Source organism: Schistocerca gregaria, chromosome 2 (genome assembly GCF_023897955.1).
Source record: "Schistocerca gregaria isolate iqSchGreg1 chromosome 2, iqSchGreg1.2, whole genome shotgun sequence".
Classification (NCBI taxonomy): domain Eukaryota; kingdom Metazoa; phylum Arthropoda; class Insecta; order Orthoptera; family Acrididae; genus Schistocerca; species Schistocerca gregaria.
This window is the reverse complement of record NC_064921.1, coordinates 762,768,487-762,786,263: the sequence shown is the minus strand read 5'-3', so window position 1 is coordinate 762,786,263 and position 17,777 is coordinate 762,768,487.

Sequence of the window (17,777 nt, the reverse complement as noted above, 5' to 3'; positions counted from 1 at the left end):
TATAGCAACAGTGAACTTCAAATAAAAATGACGATTGATAAATAAACCCATAGCAATCGGTATACCACCATGCAAAATAAAAACGAACTTATGCACAAACTTAATATATTATTTTACGTAAGTTAATTGTTGCACCAAAAATAAAAGCCACATTGATGACGAAGAACAATTTCTTTTTATGGCACACTTGTAAATCTGCAGTTTCATTGAATTTTTACCCCTGTTGGTCTATCGTATAATTTCTTATAAGTCATTGAGTAGATTTGTTGGAGTCGTTGCTGGATGGCGGGAAACTCATCAAATCCATATAATTCATTCGAAAAAAAGTTACGTAAGCTATTAAAAATTAAAATAATCGGAAAAAATATCTCTGATGCGGAAGGAAGTGGAGGAGGGTGCAGCTTCTGTTAAAGTAAGTATGATGTAACGAAAGAAGATGAATAGTGTTCAGTCGTTCACCTTCGAACAGATCGTCTCCAACTTCTCTTAGTTGGCCGCTGAAAACCATCCAAAACGCAATAAAAGTTATTTGTACGATAAGGAGATAGGATGGTAATCACTTTTAAATAATTAACACAGCTAAATAAAATAATTATTAAACCAGCAAGTACAGATGGGTTATGCTTATATGTTATCGGTAGAAGCTCAGACGGCAGAAAAAGCAAGAAACCGGGCTGTAGACACGTGAAGTAATATTAACCGTTTGTTCTCAGAGATATAAAGCACCCATTCTACACAGTTCTAGAAATTTCGTTAAATGTAAATTTACTTTATGATCATGAAGGTTTCGCTGGTTTCTTGGCAAGTAGCACCCAAGCAAAGTATTTCATCAAATACATTCAAGAACAAACAGGATTTTTGTGTACTGGATCATTTTAAACATCAGTTAAACGTAAAATTAAAGGCAACGCGGTATCTGATCCTAAAAAGTGGAACGAGTCGGATATTTTACAGTTACAACACATTTTCTCGTTAAAAAAGAATATGGCAACAGTTGACCATTTACATGCTTGTCCTGCACATTAATCTTAACCTACCACCAACAGGAACAGCTTTGACAACTTTCACAGAGCAGTCATCTTACCTCACGGAAACACAGTGACTGTCTTGTAATTATTATTATTGTTATTATTATTATTATTATTATTATTTATGTATTTATTTATTTACATTTTATAGCCTTCCTTGGACCACTCTAGCCAACTTTATACAAAGAATTTTTAAGTTTCTTGACAGCACAGTACTTCTTCATTCTCTCGGTTCTCATCCTTCTCTCTTCATCGAAAATCACCCTTCCTATTGTCTGTTTGTTGATTCTCGTTTGCAGTCTGGTTTGTTTGTCTGTGAGTTTCCCGATTTTGTCAGTTTTGTTTCTTAGGTCTTCCAATGTAATCTATAACTCATCCAAATCTTCCTTGATTTCTGTAATCCACTTAATGTTGCACTTACTATTTCACAATTTTTCTATTATTCTCCTGATGATCCTGTTCTCTGGTGTTCTGATTATATGTCCGAAAAATGAAATGAGTTTCTTCCCGATTGTACTCATTACCGGTTCTATTTCCTTGTAGACTGTTTCATTTGTAGCTACACTCCAGTGTCCATCTTTCTGGTACGATTTGTTGATGCTTGTTCTGATGATTCTTCTCTCTATTTTGAGTATTTTGTCTATTTGTGTAGTGTTAGTTGTTTTGAAGATGGTTTCACTTGTGTATGTTATTTCTGGTTGAGTGACTGTTTTGTAGTGTTTTAATTTTGTTGCTATTGACAGGCTCTTTTTGTTGTAGGTGTTCTTGGTGATATATTGTGGTTTAGTGAATTTGTATATTCTGTTATGCCATGTGGCTTTTCATTGAGGTTATGTGCTATGATTTCTTCCAGATATTTAAATTTCTCTACAATTTTCATTTCTTGATTTCTTGGTTTCCTATGGCAATTTTGTTTATGAGTGGTGGGTCAGTTAACATGATGATTGTTTTTTCAAAGGATATTCCAAGACCAACTTTCTGTGCTATTTCCTGTAGAGTCTCGGTCCGGCACACAGTTTTAATCTGCCAGGAAGTTTCGAGATAACTTGTTGTTTGGTTTCCTGAATACTGTTGGACAAGAGAGCAAGGTCATCAGCAAATCCTAGACAATTTAAACTTATTATTATATGAATGCTACTTTTTTTCACCCTCCGATCGGTCACGAAATGTAAAGCACAGTGAAAATCAAAAATGTTTTATTAGCATCATTTAGCTAAAAGTTCCACTTCTGTAAATAGTCGCCGTTCAAACTTAGACATTTGCCTTAGCACGTTACCAACTTTTCTAAAACATTCGTCTTAGACGGTGGCCGCCTGTAATTTCCGCCAATGTCCGACGCTTGTTTTGCAGCTCGTTGGCTGTGCCAATGTGCTTCCCTCATAGCCAGCGGTTAATGAGAGCGAAGAGATGACAATCAGAGGGAGCTAAGTCTGGACTGTATGGTGGGTGATCAAACACTTCCCATCGAAAATGCCGCAGAAGAGTCTTCATTGCACCTGCAGTGTGCGGCCGAGACCGGTCATGAAGAAGGAAACACACGACAGTTACGGTGTGGGCTGTGTGAAATCAGGCGAAACCACTCAACAGGCACTTCACACTTGGCGTGAGACACTACTGTTTTAGGGCTTTCTACGTGCTCACTGTGCGCTCAGACCTGAAACGTCCGACGTGACGCTATAGACGGGCGTATTAGAGACAATGCACAACACATCTACGCCAAGCTTCACCGGATTTTCACTGCGGTTTAAAAAAAACTTTCTTCGTATGTTTCGCCCTCGGTCCACACAAGTTTCAGCTTTTTTCAAAGGTTTCATCAGATGATCCTTATAAAAAAAGTAAAAAAGTAAAAATTAGGAAATTAAATTTGATACATAATTTAATTTCTTAGTATTTTACTATACCCCTCGTCCTTCTTTCGAAAACAGATAATCCACTGATGACTTGGTAATGAATCGAAATTTCTGTGGCCTCTGCTGAAATATATCTTCTTTGCCTGTTTCCATTTTCGTTACGGGATCGGCATTGTTATTTATGTTTTGGGACTTAGTGGGAGAATGCCCTTCCTTATGCCACCACTCCACCTGGGATGGAATCTGTGTACTCCATCAGCCTGTGTCTAAAGAGTAAACCTCATGGTCAAGTGTAAGATCGTTTTCTACTTGTTTGCGTAACGTCTAGCTGAGGCAGGTCTTGGGTACCAGCCCGGTATTCACCTAGTCGCATGTGGGAAGTCGCCTAAAAACCACATCCAGGCTGGCCGGCTCACCAGCCCTCATAGTTAACCCGCGAGGCGGCTTCGCCTCCCCCAATCGCGGAAGCGGCGTGATAACGCGCTGGGTTACCCAGGTGGACTTTGAGGTTGAAATATATAACAATAAAAATGCCAACTTTCTTTCACCTGCTGTATTATCTGATACGTGCCAAAGCGCTTCACAACATCAGAACTCGTTAGTCGCGAACTGAAGTTTGTAGAAATATGACAAATTACGAAAACATTTATATGTGCGAAACATTGCAAACAGCGACGGCAAAGTTACATCAGACATGGGGCAGATTTACCAACACTTTTAAACAAGTGGAAAGCACCAAATAATACGAGAGAAGGATTATTTAATGAATATACTTATATGTGTACAAATAAACTTCGTAAACACTAGAATGGTCAGCTTTAAATTCACGCAAAATTCACTTCAAAGAAATTTCTGAAATTTTCATCGATAAAGGCAAATTTTCCTCATATTTCACTGTAAGGAGGGCCAGTTATACGAATGATGTCTTGATAAGTAAAAACTTGGTCCTCTGTCAGTTGTTCGAAGATAAGACTCTCCATTTCTATATAACCGACAAGGACTTTTTTGAGGTTCTCTTCCTCGTGATTGCTAAACGCAGTCGGGCACTGTGGTGTCTGACTCGGGACGCATTATTTTCAATTGTTCGAATTAGGATATTACACATTTCAGGTGCTCTTCCATTGCACCTTTCCTAACTACTGCAAGAGATAGCAAGTTAAAGAGTAGTATCAATATAATTTTTACGCTTGCGGCCTCCAACCTTGGACGTAATGGGTCGTGGCATGCCTAGCAAAAACGAAAAAATCATGATCTGAAAAGGAGTACGGAAAAAGTTCAGAAAATTACGAAATTCTAGGCTGGAAATTTCGTCCCGTTTCCACCAAGTTTCCTGGCGCAGCATCGTCAAGTGATATTATTATACCTAAATTTAATGTAAATCTATTAAGCTGGTGCATAATTTTCTGTTTTGCATGTTGGTATACCGGTTGCTATGGGTTTATTTACCGATTTTTATTTGCATTGGATTGTTGCTATATGAGTTTACACGTTGTCATTTTGTCATTTGGAGATAGTGAGTGGAGCTATGTAAGCTATAAAGCGGAGTGGCCGGTGGAGAAATCAGAACATTCGCGACACGTTCTTCTGGTAGAGTTCAATAGAGGGGTGACAGGAGCAGAGGCCACCAGACACATTTGCGCCATGTGTGGGGGTAATGCCATTGGACAGAGCAAGACAAGTAAATGGTTTTCTCGTTATAGGGAGGATCGTTTTAATATTAGTGACTCTCGACGTTCACTAAGATCAGGGTTTGATGAAGATCGTTTAAACGCTTTAACCTACAATGAACCACGTCAGTGAACTCGAGAACTGGCAAATGTGATGAACTGTGATTATTCGACCACGTGCGACATTTGCATGTGATGGGGAAGGTTCAAAAATCGGATGCATGGGTACCGCATGCTCTAAGCCAAAATCACAAAAATCTGCAGGTGGCCATCTGCGCATCTCTGCTTGCACGTCATCAGTTGGCTCGTGAACAACACCAAACATTCCTATCCTGTATCGTTACTGGTGACGAGAAATGGTGCCTTTATGCTAACACAAGGAAAAGAAAGAAATGGTTGAGCCCACATAAATCAGCAACTCCCCGTACAAAAACCTGCGCGCATCTGCCTAAACTAATGTCATGTATCTGGTGGAAGAGCGATGGAGTGTTGTACTGCGAATTGCTTCCCTGAGGTGTAACCACCACTGCCGGCATTTACTGTCAACAACTGAGACGTCATGCGGACACAATCCAAGAATAATGACTAGGAAGACAGCTTAAAATGCTGCTTCTCCACGATAACACCCGCCTGCACTCTGCTAGACTGACAGAAAACACTATTCAGGAGGGTTGGGAAGGCATACTGCACCCATCTTATTCACCTGATCTTACGCTCTCATATTTTCACTTTTTCCGCTATCTAACACAACAACCTTCAAAGAACTTCCTTTCTGGATGAAAACGCTTTCCAAATATGGCTCGACGAGTTCTTCGCCTCAAAACCACGTGATTTCTTCAGTCGCGGAATCGGAAAGTTATCCCAGTGTTGCCGAACTGGTGTAAACAGTGAAGGAGAATATAAACACATCAAAAAAGTTTTGCATCGCCTCGGTTCCTAGAGAACCTGTACAGAAAATTCGAATAGAGATCAACATAAACATCATTTCCGCCCTTTTTTATTGCTCATGAAAACCACACACTGCATGTTGTACCACCACACAGTGAGACCTTCAGAGGTGGTCCAGATTGTTGTACACACCGGTACCTTTAATAGCCGGTAGCACGTCCTCTTGCATTGATGCATGCCTGTATTCGTCGTAGCATACTATCCACAAATTCATTAAGGCACTGTTGGTCCAGATTGTCCCACTCCTCAATGGCGATTCGGCATAGGACCCTCAGAGGGCTTGGTGGGTCACGTCGTCCATAAACACCTCTTATCAGTCTATCCCAGGCATGTTCGATAGGGTTCATGTCTGGAGAACATGCTGGTTACTCTAATCGAGCGATGTCGTTATCCTGAAGGAAGCCATGCACAAGATGTGCATGATGGGGACGCGTGTTGTCCATGAAGAGGAGTGCCCCACCAATCTGTTGCCGATATGGTTGCACTATCGGACGGTGGATGGCATTCACGTATCGTACAGCCGTTACGGCGCCTTCCATGACCACCAGCGGCGTACATCGGCCCCACATAATGCCACCCCAAAAAATCAGGGAACTTCCACCTTGCAGCACTCGCTGGGCAGTGTGTCTAAGGCGTTCAACCTGACCGGGTTGCCTCCAAACAGGACGATTGTCTGGTTGAAGGCATATGTGACACTCATCAGTGAAGAGAACGTGATGCCAGTCCTGAGCGGCCCATTCGGCATGTTATTGGACCCATCTGTACCGCTGCATGGTGTCGTGGTTGCAAAGATGGATATCGCCATGGACGTCGGGAGTGAAGTTGCGCATCATGGAGTCTACTGTGTAGTTTGAGTCGTAACACGACGTCCTCTGGCTGCACTAAAAGCATTATTCAACATGGTGGCCTGGCGGTCAGGGTTCCTCCGAGTCATAATCCGTAGGTAGCTGTTATCGACTGCAGTAATAGACCTTGGGCGGCCTGAGCGAGGCATGTCATCCACAGTTCCTGTGTCTCTGTATCTCCTCTATGTCCGAACAACATCGTTTTGGTTCACTTCGAGACGAGTGGACACTTCCCTTGTTGAAATCCCTTCCTGGCACAAAGTAACAATGCGGACGTGATCGAAACGCGGCATTGACCGTCTAGGCATGGTTGAACTACAGACAACACGAGCCGTGTCCCTCCTGCCTGGTGGAAGGCTGGAACTGATCAGCTGTCGAACTCCCTGCGTCTAATAGTTGCTGCTCATGCATGATTGTTTACATCTTTGGGCGGGTTTAGTGACATCTCTGAACAGTCAAAGGGACTGTGTCTGTGATACAATATCCACAGTAAGCGTCTATCTTCAGGAGTTTTGGGAACCGGGATGATGCAAAACCTTTTTTTGGTGTGTGTATTATTGATGACTAAAGTCATTGTTGTGTTATCTGTTGTCTTTTCGAAACTTGTGGAAAAACTCTACGATTTTATGCACCAACCCAATACATCTAAAAGTGATCCTGAAAGACAATTTATGCTCTATTCGTCAAAAACGTTGTTTTTTATCCAGATATAAATGATAGAGCACAGCAAGACACTGTTATAGACTACGAAAAAAAAACATGTATTCCAAGACGAACACAAAAACCGATAAAGATCTGCAATCACGTGACAGTGATGAAAACGCGTGAAGCGGCTTCAGTTAAATGTCTTTTATGTGCGATAGAAGCAGTCGCTTATACATTGGTTAATACAAAAACTTAACACATCATCAAGTATAGTTGTGAAACTTCCTGGCAGATTAAAACTGTGTGCCCGACCAAGACTCGAACCCGGGACCTTTGCCTTTCGCGGGCAAGTGCAAGTGCCTGGCAGATTAAAACTGTGTGCCCGACCGAGACTCGAACCCGGGACCTTTGCCTTTCGCGGGCAAGTGCAAGTGGTAGAGCACTTGCCCGCGAAAGGCAAAGGTCCCGGGTTCGAGTCTCGGTCGGGCACACAGTTTTAATCTGCCAGGAAGTTTCATATCAGCGCACACTCTGCTGCAGAGTGAAAATCTCATTCTGGAAACATCCCCCAGGCTGTGGCTAAGCCATGTCTCCGCAATATCCTTTCTTTCGGGAGTGCTAGTTCTGCAAGGTTCACAGGAGAGCTTCTGTGTGAAAATCTCATTCTGGAAGTATAGTTGTTCTCGAAAACTGTCAAACTTGTTCCAAGTGACGAAGTACTCCTAACTAATGTTACCTTCAATTCTTTTTTAAATGTTGTAGTTTTACTGAAGCCTATGTGCAATCTCTCTCTCATATCTCTCTCCCCCACCCCTCTGCTCTCTCTCTCTCTCTCTCTCTCTCTCTCTCTCTCTCTCTCTCACGCATACGCACACGCACGCACGCACGCCTTATGCTAATAACAAGGCGATGACACATTACGACCTTTACCCATCACGAGATGATACCTCCTGATGGCGTTGCGGCACGTGACAGGGCGAGGAACGTACATAGGCATGGCAGAGACAAATGGGAAATCATTCTATCAATGATGTCCGCCGCAAAATCCACTGACATAAGTGTCTTTGATAAAGAGGTGATTGTTATGGCCTGGCAACAGTGATCGACTGTTCTCATGATAAAAAACCGGTTGATGGACATAGAAACAAAGAGTAGGCGACAAGGTGTAAGACATCCATGCCTCTTCACGGAACGTGGAGGTCAGAGGCCTACCCACTCTGTAAAGCAGGATAGGTGGCAATATGTTGCAGATCTGATGACAGATATCCTTATTTCAAAGGCATTATTGTTTTGGTACACATTGCTGAACATGTTGCTTCGCAGCAGACAACCCCGTTGTGTTCTAATATTGACCCAATGACTCTGTCAATTACAATTGTTGTCGAAACTACTACATGCAAAATCATTGCTCCACTGCATTCTGAAGGTGAATCAACACACTATGAAGCAGGTGGTCACAGTGCTTTGGCCCATCATAATATGTTCCAGTTGTGAGACAATCATTAACATAAACAACTTTTTAAATCCCTGAAATCTTGATTCTATTGCTGCATCTATTACTTTGCAATGAAATTAATGTATTTGCTCTATGTTCATTCACCTAGTCTTTTTGAATAAAACAGTACATAAAGTCTGGGAACTCTTTAAATTATTTTAAATTATTTATTGCACAAGAATTAAACACTGTACAGATGTCATACATATTTCATTTTGAAGAGAAACCCTGAAAGTTCTTTTTTTACAAACATTCAATATGCAAACCATGAGTGACCCAGCAGATGTCAATATGGTAATCGAATTCTTGCCATACCCATCCCAGTATGGCATCGTCGACTGTGGCAGTTGCTTCCCGTATTCTCTCCCAGAGCTCTGCTACATCACATAGTAGAGGCAGTACATACACCAATTCCATAATGTGTCTCCAAAGAAAATGTCACACAGAGTGAGATCTGGTGTTTTTGTCAAACTCCAACACACAGTAAGCTCGCTACGCACGTGAACTTGCCATGTTTGGCACTAGCACTGACTGTCGGCAAATTACCAAACTGTGCTGTGGTGGTGTACATGGGAGGAAAAAAAAAAAAAAAAACTTTCGGGGTTTCTCTTCAAAATGACATATGGAAGGTATCTGTACAATGTTTGGTTCTTGTGCAATAAATAATTGAAAGTGTTCCAAGACTTTATGTACACCCTGTACTGTGAGCCATTACATCTTTCAGAAAGGAGGGTTGTAATAAAGACGAGGCATACTGCTCGACCACAATCATTTCACACACAACTATTATTTCTAACTGCATTTTTGTGAATCACAAAACTTAATTTTTAGCTACTATTCCCACACTGTCCACCTCTGCAGCTGAGTGGCCAGTGTGGATGATTGCCATTCCTGATACTGCCAGGAATTTTTACTTGGTGGGGGAACTGGTAAAGGGTGCACTCTGCTTCGTGAGGCATTAGTAGCAGTTCCAAGTTCAAGAAACCCAATGACAACCAGGAGAGCAGTGTGGTGACCACATGCCCCTCCTTACTGCATCCAGTGATGCTATAGGCACAGGATGAAATGGTTGTTGGTAGGGCCTGATGGCCCTGTCTATGGTCAGAATGTGAAACTTTGCCTTACATCCATATTGCCATACTTTTAGCCACAGTTCTTAATTACTACTTCTACATAAATTTTGAATAGTGTAGGAGCCAAATTGCATCATTGCCTTAGTCCTTTTGCAACCGGGAGTTCAAATGGTGGTGTTTGCTCCATCTCTACAGTACTGGTGCAACATGTCTATAAAAACTGTTATAGACTCTCGTACATACTTAGACCATACTAACATATAATCTGCTCACTGTTGTCCCATAATAATTCTTTCAAAGAATTTAGATCAAAAATATCTTTCTCTACAACCATAAATCAGTCTCTGTTGTTACCCTCTCTATAAACAGATTTGATCTTCTGGAAACTTGTGCACTCTGAATTATATCTCAAGTATTCTAACAAGTATCTTAAATAAAGTAGATGATGTAACATTTATCAATCAAATTTAAGATTTTCTGGTGCAGGGGATATCGTACCTTTTTTGGCCTGCACTGATGCCTTAACTTCCTGACTATTAGTCATTGCAGCTCGATCCTCAATAACCCATTGCTATATGATTGTTACCACACATTTTCTCTCTCTTTGGCACACAGTTCATGATAATAAGTTTTTCCACTTATGAATATTTAGCAAATTAATTCAAAGCTGAGGAACTGGAGCTTAAAAGGTAGGAATATCTACAACTCTATAATAAATAAAACTCAGCTCATAATGGTGTTTTATATGTTCCAGAAAAGATAATTTTTATCAAAGTTCTATTAAATTTGTATACCAATTCATTGCCGTCCAGATAAACAACACATTAAAAATGTAAGCAGTCAATTGTTCCCTGGAAACAAAAACTCAGTACAATCCACTTTGTACTAAGAAGTATGTATGTCTAGACTGCCAGACAAAAATGTGAGTGTATTTGACATAACATTACAGAGTAATGTTTTGAATTTTTGAGCAAGATTTTTAACAAATTACCCACAGCTATACTACAAAATAGAAAATAAGTAATAATCAACCAGGATAATTAAGCTAAGGTGAATGAGTAACAAGGATATTATGTGGAACTGATGGCCATCATCATCATCCTCATCAGGTGCTGTCACAAACATTGCATCACTGAGGGAGCTGTTCCTCCACTTGTATGTTCTGGTTACCCTCGCACTTCAAATTCCTGCAATCCTGCAGTAGTTGTTTCACAAGCCATCCATTCCACGTGTTAATGGTCCAATGCAAGGTATTCTGTACAACATCAGATCCCACAGATTGGAACTGGTACCTAGATAAATTGACAGGATTTGTGTCTCCTGGGGCTGGGCTAGTTGCTTCCACTCTTCCACTTACATTCCAGCCCTTGCTGAGCCTGTATCCAGTGTCCCCATTGATAAGATTTTTTTACCAATCAAACTTCATTTTACTCAGTGATAACACTGTGCAAGGATCTTTGTTGCACTGAAATGCATGGTGTATAGAAGCTCTACACAGTGTTTTATAATAGCTAACTTGCTTACATTCAGCAGCTGTGTGTGGTGTCTGAACACTGCTGCCCTAGTTGTATAGCCAATGTTTGACAAGCAACACTAATGCAGAATCCTGTAACTTCTGGGATTGCATGATTTGAAGTCCTCTTAACCACTTCTAAGTGGGTTGATCATCTTCATCAGGGAGCATGCCAAACAACTGATGCTATACTTCTTAAGAACTGTTGATTTTTCTCTCAACACAGTCACCTTGTTGATGAAAGCATTTCTCACAACAAGAGACAAGTTTGTTGACACTGTCACTGTAGAATGTTTGATTTTGTTGATGGAGCCACAACCTCAACTCAGCTTGCAGCACTTTCTCACTACCCAAGTGAAGTGCTTGAAGGTGTCCTTCAAGTTTCAGAAACAGAAGAAAATTGGATGTGGGTAAGTCACCACCCAATGCTGAACGATCGGTGGTGGATTGTTGCAGATGTCACAGTGCTTGGGTGTGGTCTGGCATGGTCATGTCAAAGGAGAGGGTGCTTGATGTGCAGATAAAATCTTCAAATTTGAAACTTGATAAAAGCTTGCTGTTTTCAAGTATCTACATAATTATGTTATGCATCACACGCTACTGGCAGAGTGCTGCAAATATGTACACATCAAGAATAAAGATGTAGAATGTTAATAACATTTGTTTTATTTAAAAAGTTGTGAGAGTTTTCACATAAAAAATTTGAAGGCATTACTTTTCAGCAAGCCATTTCTAATTAAATATGCTCTAAACAATTCAGTGTCATTTTAAATGAACAATACTGTCCATAATATTATTTATTTATTATTTTATTTACAAGTCAAGTTCTACAGGAGCAACAAATCTCAAAGGTCGTGGAACATGTCAGTACATGAAATTACAACATAAAAGGAATTACACATAAGAATAAATATTTATGAACCCAAAAAAACCAGTCTTTAAGTTTAAGTAAATGCTATCAGCAACACAACAAGAATCAGCTTCATCTCTCAAGGAACTCCTCGACACAATAGACGAAGTGACCCATGAGAAGACTCTTCAGTTTCAATTTGAAAGCACATGGATTACTGCTAAGATTTTTGAGTTCAAGTTGTAGCTTATTGAAAATGGATGCAGCAGTATACTGCACACCTTTCTGCACAAGAGTTAAGGAAGTCCGATCCAAAAATAAAATAGAAAGAAACTTCCACATGGGAAAAATATATTTAAAACAAAGATTCTAAGACTTACTAAGCGGGAAAGCGCCGGCAGACAGGCACAATGAACAAAACACACAAACACACACACAGAATTACTAGCTTTTGCAACCGATGGTTGCTTCTTCAGGAAAGAGGGAAGGAGAGGGAAAGACGAAAGGATGTGGGTTTTAAGGGGGAGGGTAAGGAGTCATTCCAATCCCGGGAGCGGAAAGACTTCCCTTAGGGGGAAAAAAGGACAAGTATACACTCGCACACACACACATATCCATCTGCACATACACAGACACAAGCAAACATATTTAAAGGCAAAGAGTAAGGGCAGAGATGTCAGACGAGGTGGAAGTACAGAGGCAAAGAAGCTGTTGAAAGATAGGTGAGGTATGAGTGGCGGCAACTTGAAAGTAGCGGAGGTTGAGGCCTGGTGGATATCGAGAAGAGACGATATACTGAAGGGCGAGTTCCCATCTCCGGAGTTCGGATAGGTTGGTGTTGGTGGGAAGTATCCAGATAACTCAGATGGTGTAACACTGTGCCAAGATGTGCTGGCCATGCACCAAGGCATGTTTAGCCACAGGGTGAGCCTCATTACCAACAAAAAATGTCTGCCTGTGTCCATTCATGCGAATGGACAGTTTGTTGCTGGTCATTCCCACATAGAAAGTGTCACAGTGTAGGCAGGTCAGTTGGTAAATCACGTGCGTGCTTTCACACGTTGCTCTCCCTTTGATCGTGTATACCTTCCGGGTTACAGGACTGGAGTAGGTGGTGGTGGGAGGGTGCATAGGACAGGTTTTACACCGGGGGCGGTTGCAATGGTAGGAGCCAGAGGGTAGGGAAGGTGGTTTGGGGATTTCATAGGGATGAACCAAGAGGTTACGAAGGTTAGGTGGACGGCGGAAAGACACTCTTGGTGGAGTGGGGAGGATTTCATGACGGATGGATCTCATTTCGGGGCAGGATTTTAGGAAGTCGTGTCCCTGCTGGAGAGCCACATTCAGAGTTTGATCCAGTCCCAGGAAGTATCCTGTCACAAGTGGGGCACTTTTGGGGTTCTTCTGTGAGAGGTTCTTGGTTTGAGGGGATGAGGAAGTGGCTCTGGTTATCTGCTTCTGTACCAGGTCGGGAGGGTAGTTGCGGGATGTGAAAGCTGTTTTCAGGTTGTTGGTGTAATGGTCGAGGGATTCAGGACTGGAGCAGATTCATTTGCCACAAAGGCCTAGGCTGTAGGGAAGGGACTGTTTGATATGGAATGGGTGGCAGCTGTCATAATGGAGGTACTGTTGCTTGTTGGTGGGTTTGATGTGGACGGATGTGTGAAGCTGGCCATTGGACAGATGGAGGTCAACATCAAGGAAAGTGGCATAGGATTTGGAGTAGGACCAGATGAATCTGATGGAACCAAAGGAGTTGAGGTTGGAGAGGAAATTCTGGAGTTGTTCTTCACTGTGAGTCCAGATCATGAAGATGTCATCAATAAATCTGTACCAAACTTTGGGTTGGCAGGCTTGGGTAACCAAGAAGGCTTCCTCTAAGCGACCCATAAATAGGTTGGCATACGAGGGGGCCATCCTGGTACCCATGGCTGTTCCCTTTAATTGTTGGTATGTCTGGCCTTCAAAACTGAAGAAGTTGTGGGTCAGGATGAAGCTGGCTAAGGTGACGAGGAAAGAGGTTTTAGGTAGGATGGCAGGTGATCAGCGTGAAAGGAAGTGCTCCATTGCAGCGAGGCCCTGGATGTGCGGGATATTTGTGTATAGGGAAGTGGTATCAATGGTTACAAGGATGGTCTCCGGGGGTAACAGACTGGGTATGGATTCCAGGCAATCGAGAAAGTGGTTGGTGTCTTTGATGAAGAATGGGAGACTGCATGTAATGGGTTCAAGGTGTTGATCTACGTAGGTAGAGATACGTTCTGTGGGGGCTTGGTAACCAGCTACAATGGGGCGGCCAGGATGTTTGGGTTTGTGAATTTTAGGAAGTAGGTAGAAGGTAGGAGTGCGAGGTGTCGGTTTACCTTGGCAAACTTTGTACGTAGAGTCGTCTGAAAGCTTTCATACGACTCTACGTACAAAGTTTGCCAAGGTAATTCCATTCCTGATGTCCAGGCGGAGATTCAAGGAATCCTCAGAACCTTAGGCCCCCTACAAAACCTTTCACCTGACTCCATCAAACTCCTGACCCCACCGACACCTCGCACTCCTACCTTCTACCTACTTCCTAAAATTCACAAACCCAAACATCCTGACCGCCCCATTGTAGCTGGTTACCAAGCCCCCACAGAACGTATCTCTACCTACGTAGATCAACACCTTGAACCCATTACATGCAGTCTCCCATTCTTCATCAAAGACACCAACCACTTTCTCGAACGCCTGGAATCCGTACCCAGTCTGTTACCCCCGGAGACCATCCTTGTAACCATTGATGCCACTTCCCTATACACAAATATCCCACACATCCAGGGCCTCGCTGCAATGGAGCACTTCCTTTCACGCTGATCACCTGCCATCCTACCTAAAACCTCTTTCCTCGTCACCTTAGCCAGCTTCATCCTGACCCACAACTTCTTCAGTTTTGAAGGCCAGACATACCAACAATTAAAGGGAACAGCCATGGGTACCAGGATGGCCCCCTCGTATGCCAACCTATTTATGGGTCGCTTAGAGGAAGCCTTCTTGGTTACCCAAGCCTGCCAACCCAAAGTTTGGTACAGATTTATTGATGACATCTTCATGATCTGGACTCACAGTGAAGAACAACTCCAGAATTTCCTCTCCAACCTCAACTCCTTTGGTTCCATCAGATTCACCTGGTCCTAATCCAAATCCCATGCCACTTTCCTTGATGTTGACCTCCATCTGTCCAATGGCCAGCTTCACACATCCGTCCACATCAAACCCACCAACAAGCAACAGTACCTCCATTATGACAGCTGCCACCCATTCCATATCAAACGTTCCCTTCCCTACAGCCTAGGCCTTCGTGGCAAATGAATCTGCTCCAGTCCTGAATCCCTCGACCATTACACCAACAACCTGAAAACAGCTTTCACATCCCGCAACTACCCTCCCGACCTGGTACAGAAGCAGATAACCAGAGCCACTTCCTCATCCCCTCAAACCAAGAACCTCTCACAGAAGAACCCCAAAAGTGCCCCACTTGTGACAGGATACTTCCTGGGACTGGATCAAACTCTGAATGTGGCTCTCCAGCAGGGACACAACTTCCTAAAATCCTGCCCCGAAATGAGATCCATCCGTCATGAAATCCTCCCCACTCCACCAAGAGTGTCTTTCCGCCGTCCACCTAACCTTCGTAACCTCTTGGTTCATCCCTATGAAATCCCCAAACCACCTTCCCTACCCTCTGGCTCCTACCATTGCAACCGCCCCCGGTGTAAAACCTGTCCTATGCACCCTCCCACCACCACCTACTCCAGTCCTGTAACCCGGAAGGTATACACGATCAAAGGGAGAGCCAAGTGTGAAAGCACGCACGTGATTTACCAATTGACCTGCCTACACTGTGACACTTTCTATGTGGGAATGACCAGCAACAAACTGTCCATTCGCATGAATGGACACAGGCAGACAGTGTTTGTTGGTAATGAGGCTCACCCTGTGGCTAAACATGCCTTGGTGCATGGCCAGCACATCTTGGCACAGTGTTACACCATCTGAGTTATCTGGATACTTCCCACCAACACCAACCTATCCGAACTCCGGAGATGGGAACTCGCCCTTCAGTATATCGTCTCTTCTCGATATCCACCAGGCCTCAACCTCCGCTACTTTCAAGTTGCCGCCACTCATACCTCACCTGTCTTTCAACAGCTTCTTTGCCTCTGTACTTCCACCTCGTCTGACATCTCTGCCCTTACTCTTTGCCTTTAAATATGTCTGCTTGTGTCTGTGTATGTTTCGGATGGATATGTGTGTGTATGCGAGTGTACACCTGTCCTTTTTTCCCCCTAAGGGAAGTCTTTCCTCTTCCGGGATTGGAATGACTCCTTACCCTCCCCCTTAAAACCCACATCCTTTCGTCTTTCCCTCTCCTTCCCTCTTTCCTGTGCCGGCGCTTTCCCGCTTGGTAAGTCTTGGAATCTTTGAAGAAGCAGCCATCGGTTGCGAAAGCTAGTAATTCTGTGTGTGTGTTTGTCTGTTTTGTTCATTGTGCCTGTCTGCCCGCACTTTCCCACTCGGTAAGTCTTGGAATCTTTGTTTTTAATATATTTTTCCCATGTGGAAGTTTCTTTCTATTTTATTACATTGAGTGGCCAATGTCAAAATACCCAGACTCATGAACAGGGGTCGACAAGAGGTTTGTGAGCTAACACCACTTATAGCCTGAACTGCCCATTTCTGAGCCAAACATATTATTTTAGAGTCGGAAGAGTTACTGCAAAGTATAATACCCATATGATATAAGCAAATGAAAATAAGCAAAGCAGACTTAAATTTCATGTCAAACAATCACTTATTTCAGATACCGTTCCAATAGTAAAAATGACAGATCCTGATTGTGGGCTTTCTGGGACAACAACTATCTATCTGAACAACTAGAAATTTGAACTGTTCGGTTTCAATAATCATATGCCCATTCTGTGTATTAAAATGCCACGTTTTGTTGAATTGTGTGCTATAAACTGTAAAATCTGAGTCTTACTGTGATTTAGCATTAGTTTATTTGCTATAGGCCATGAACGTATGTCATGAACCACACTACTTGTAACCAAGCCAATGTTGCATGCAGCATCCTTTACTACCAAACTAGTATCATCAGCAAACAGAAATATTTTAGAGTTACCCGTAATACTAGAGGGCATATCATTTTTATACACAAGGAAAAGGAGTGGCCCCAACACTGATCCCTGGTGCACTCCCCACTTGACCATACCCCACTCAGACCCCACATCACAGCCATTCTCGACATTGTGAATAATGACCTTTTGCTGAAGTAAGAGGTGAACCATTTGTGAGCTACTCCCCGTATTCCATAATGGTCCAACTTCAGGAGCAATATTTAGAGATCAACACAATCAAATGCCTAGTTAAATCAAAGAAATATGCCTGGGATTTGAAACCTCTTGTTTAACCCATCCAGTACCTCACAGCGAAAAGAGAATGTAGCATTTTCAGGTGTTAAATGGCTTCTAAAGCTGAACTGTCCATTTGATATAAAATGATCAATTATCCTCACATACATAGCCTTTTCAATAACTGCAGCAAACACTGATGGCATAGAAATAGGTCTAAGGTATCTACATTATCCCTTTCTGCCTTTTTGTAAAATGATCTTACTATGGGGAAACTATAGAACAAACAGCTGGATCACAAAGGGAATAAGAGCTTCATGCCAGAAGGAAAGACTACTTAATGAAGTGTGTAACTCAAAAAATTCCTCACCTGAAGTACGTGCATACTATAAAAAATACTCCAAAATATTAAGAAAAGTAATAAAAGCAGCTAAAATAATGCATAATGATGAAATCATTTATAATTCAGCTAATAAATC